This window comes from Palaemon carinicauda, chromosome 12 (assembly GCF_036898095.1).
Source record: "Palaemon carinicauda isolate YSFRI2023 chromosome 12, ASM3689809v2, whole genome shotgun sequence".
Taxonomy (NCBI): domain Eukaryota; kingdom Metazoa; phylum Arthropoda; class Malacostraca; order Decapoda; family Palaemonidae; genus Palaemon; species Palaemon carinicauda.
Genome location: NC_090736.1, coordinates 150,956,282 through 150,961,281, shown reverse-complemented (window position 1 = coordinate 150,961,281; position 5,000 = coordinate 150,956,282). Strand labels below are relative to the sequence as shown.

At 32.0% G+C, this 5,000-nt stretch overlaps 1 protein-coding gene across 1 annotated transcript in view; it reads right to left on the bottom strand.

Moving 5' to 3' along the window:
- Positions 1-5,000, bottom strand: part of LOC137651136 (lens fiber major intrinsic protein-like) — an 83,199-nt gene that overhangs the window by 72,544 nt on the left and 5,655 nt on the right. The window lies entirely within an intron of this gene.

The window sequence follows — 5,000 nt, the reverse complement described above, 5'->3', positions numbered from 1 at the left end:
CATTTTTCCTTTGCCTACGCACACACACACACACTGAATTGTCTGGCCTATACTTTACAATACATATTCTCCTCTGTCCTTATACGCCTGACAACACTGAGATTACTAAACAATCCTCAAGGGGTTACTACACTGTAATTGTTCAGTGGTCACTTTCCTCTTGGTAGAAGAGACTCTTTAGCTATGGTAAGCAGCTCTTCTAGGAGAAGGACACTCCAAAATCAAACTATTGTCCTGTATTCTTGGGTAGTGACATAGCTCCTGTACCATGGTCTTCCACTGTCTTGGGTTAGAGTTCTCTTACTTGAGTGTACACTCAGGCACACTATTCTATCTTATTTCTCTTCCTCTGGTTTTCTTAGTTTTTATAGTTTATATAGGAAATATTTATTTCAATGTTGTTACTCTTCTTAAAATATTTAATTTTTCCTTGTTTCCTTTCCTCACTGGGCTATTTTCCCTGTTGGAGCCCCTGGACTTATAGCATCCTGCTTTTCCAACTAAGGTTGTAGCTTAGCAAGTAGTAGTAATAATAATGATAATAATAAATTAAATATTACGTAGTTTAAGCATAATTTCTCTGTCGATTTTTGTTTAAGGATATGTCCTAAGGATTTACATGGTAAATGTGTTAAATGAGTTGAACAGCAACGGAGAAGAAAGCTTAGATAAAAATAATAATAATAATAATTAATAATAATAATAATAATTAACAACTCTCGATTTGGCATACTTTTATCCATCAATCATTATTATCATCTCCATTATCAATATTAACTACAGTTGGACACAGGTAATCCTGGTACATCTCATTCTGAGGATGTGTACCACTGCCACGCCCTTACTGTGCAGCGAGTAACCAAACTGATACTGTACAGGAGAGATAGCAGAGTGGGGCAGAACAGCAGAGGTAGTGGTTGGGGCTAAACATAGGAACCGAGATGTACCAGGGACTCCTGTGTCCAACTGTACCTTAGGCACACACCCCCTGTCTCTATTCTTTGATTATCAATGGACTGAAATATAGATAAGTTAATAAATAAGAATAACTGATAAACTAACAAACATTTCTCATAACATCATTACTATTCTGTTTCTTTCCCACCGTTATCACTACATTAAGGGGTCGGTTGCCTGATGGTTCCTCTACAATGCCTTCTATCAAAGGCATCCTCTTCCAACAAAGCTCTTCTCTACATATCACCCTTCACCTTATCTTATCATCTAATTTTTCTGCCTTACTCTTGATTTTGTTCCCTCAACAGGTTCCTCACAATCCCTCCCCACAATCAACCCTCCGCACGTGTCCATACCATCTCAATCGTTTATACGCTTATCAGCTCTGTAAACTTTACTACGCCTGCCATTCTTCTTATTTTATCATATCACTCATGTCAACCTCTTCAACGGAAATATATTTGTATCAGGTTTCAACTTCTGATGAACAGGATTATGAATAATCATAAAGGAACCAACACGATTTGGAAATAGATTGGCCAGTTATTCTGATAAGTGAAACTATTTTAGAAATGACTCCATCAGTTAATTAAGATTGTTTATTCTATAGAAATGAATTGATATTCCAAGATATTATGAAAATATATTTATTTTTAATTGATTATTATCAGGGCATATTAACAAGATTGAAGGTGCTACCAATGGATAAGTATATGCATGAAATAAATTAGATTAATATTCATAAAAACACAAGAACGCTAGAAATACAGTACAGCTAAAGATGAAATGGACTGAACGTAATCTTTATAAAAAAAAAACTTTCTAAACTTTGTGTTTGCGATAACAACTTCGGTGGCCCACGCAAATACGCATACAAATACAGACGAGAGAGAGAGAGAGAGAGAGAGAGAGAGAGAGAGAGAGAGAGAGAGAGAGAGAGAGAGAGAGAGAGAGAGAGTGAATTAATCTAAGGTAGCCTCAAGCTTTCTATACTTTTTTCTGAGGTAGATGTTTGGACTGAATGTAATCTTTATATAAAAAAAACTTTCTAAACTTTGTGTTTGCGATAACAACTTTGGTGGCCCACGCAAATACGCATACAAATACAGACTCGAGAGAGAGAGAGAGAGAGAGGAGAGAGATGGAGAAGAGAGAGGAGAGAGAGAGAGAGAGAGAGAGAGAGAGGAGAGAGGTAGATGTTTGCGTATAGTTGGTAACAAGACAAAACAGGGAAAAGGGATAAAGGAAAAAGGAGAAGTAAATGATAATAGGAAAAAGGGAAGATTAGAATACGAGGAAAAGGTGAAAGGAGAAGCACACGAATGAGGAAATTAAGCATACGAGATAGACAAACTAGAAGATGATATAGAAAAAAAGAGGTATAAGAATAGGGAAAATAAGAAAAAAAAGGACCAATTGGTTTATGCTAAAGAAAAAAAGGAAGTATAAGAATATGGGAAATAAGAAGAGTAAAAAACAAATTAGTTATGATACAGAAAAAAAAAGTTTAGGAATACAGGGAATAAAAGGAAAAAGACAAATTGCCTTATGATACAGAAAAAAAGCATAAAAATACAGGAAATAAGAAGAGAAAAAGACAAAGTGGTTTATGATACAGAAAAAAAGGAACATAAAAATACAGGAAATAAGAAGAGAAAAAGACAAAGTGGTTTATGATACAGAAAAAAAAAGAAACAATAAGAATAGGGGAAATAAGAAGAGATATCAAAGAGACAATGATAATGGAGAACACACAAGAAACGGCAGAGGATAAGAACATATAAAATAAAAAATAAAAAAAAAATAGAAGCAAAAGTGGATGTTGTGTGTTATTCAAACCAAAACAAACAGGTTTTAGCCGGACCAGTATTTCACCTTTAAGATACACTATTTGCCTCTAGCTTCTTATATCTCACAGTGTTTATATATATATAATATATATATATATATATATATATATATATATATATAATTATATATAATATTTTATATACATATATATATATAATTATATCTATGCATATATATATATATATATATATATATATATAAACTGGTGAAATATATATATATAAATATACATATATTTCACAGTTTATATATACAGTATAATAATATATATATATATATTACATATATATATATATAAATATATATATACACTATATATATGTATATATATATAATATATATATATATATATATATATATATATTTCACAGTTTATATATTACAGTATATATATATATATATATGCATAGATATAAGTATATATATATGTATATAAAATATATATATATATATATATATATATATATATATATATATAAATATATATATATATATATATATACATTCAACAACAACTAAAACAAATGCAGTCGTTTCCAGTCCACTATATGAAGGACAAAGGCCTCAGACATGTCCTTATTCATGTCTGGGGTTTAGCCATTGCATCGCCAAGCTGGCCAGTGCGAATTGGTGATAGTGGGAGGCTTCAGTCTGATCGTTCACAAGCAAACCAATCCTAGTATGGGTGCCCCTGACTAGTCCAGCTTGTGCTGATCATGGGGATACACAAGCCATTTGGCCACGTTAAAGTATTCCCACTCGGAGGTGATAATAATAATAATAATAATAATAATAATAATAATAATAATAATAATAATAATAATAATGATAATAACAACTACAACAAAAGTTGTAAAAATGTTAGCATAGGTGAAGCGATGAACATGAAAGTTTTGATGTATTTCAGTCACATAGAAAAACTGGATGCCACTGACTGCATTGAAAGCGTTGGAGAGAGAGGAAGAGAGAGAGAGGAGAGAGAGAGAGAGAGAGAGAGAGAGAGAGAGAGAGAGAGAGAGAGAGAGAGAAGGAGGTATAAAAAAGGAATGACCTTGCGACCCAGGAGCCAATTAAAGATGAATATACTAGTGCAGTTGTGATGTTTTTTTTCTTTAAGGTCCAACCCCGGTTCAGAGATGCAAGTAAATATTCAAGAGATGAATGTGACCGTAACTTGTGGTGCTTTTTCTTCTGGGGCCACCATTCTGTTAGATGGTAACTACCTAATATAATATATAGATATATATTATATATATAGATATATATATATATATATATATATACTATTATATATATTTATATAAATTTTATATATATATATATAAAATACATGTATATATAGGTAGTATACATATATATACATATATATATAACAAATACATATATATATATATGTGTATATATATATAAATTTATATGATATATGTATAATATATATATAATATATATGCATATATATACACACATATATATGTGTACATATATATATATATATATATATATATATATATATTATATATATATATATATTATATATATATATATATATATATATATGCGTATGAGTAAAATTATTACAGAAAATATGACATCTAATCATAATCTTGTGACCCCTCTTCAGGTTTTATACCTCGACAGACCCACAAACAAAACGACCGCGTTGGTTGGGCTCAAAGTACAAGAAAATTATTTAGATTTTTCTTTCCTTTGGTAGAGTAATGAACCGACTCTAACATAACCGAGGTAGACCGTTTGGAATCGAGTTTCAAAGCTCCTGGAGGCGGAGAAGAGGCGTGGCTTACACGCCTGGACTCTCGAGTTGTTAATGTTGATTTTCCTCTTGGTAAGGGTAGAAGACTCTTTAGCTATGGTAAGTAGCTCTTCTAGGAGAAGGGACACTCCAAAATCAAACCATTGTTCTCTAGTCTTGGGTAGTGTCATAACCTCTGTGCCATGGTCTTCCACTATCTTGGGTTAGAGTTCTCTTGCTTGAGGGTACACTCGGGCACACTATTCTATCTAAGTTCTCTTCCTCTTGTTTTATTAAAGTTATTTTTTTAGTTTATATAGGAGACATTTATTTTAATATTCTTAAAATATTTATTTTTCCTTGTTTCCTTTCCTCTCTGGGTTATTTTCCCTGTTGGAGCCCCCTGGGCTTATAGCATTCTGCGTTTCCAACTAGGGTTGTA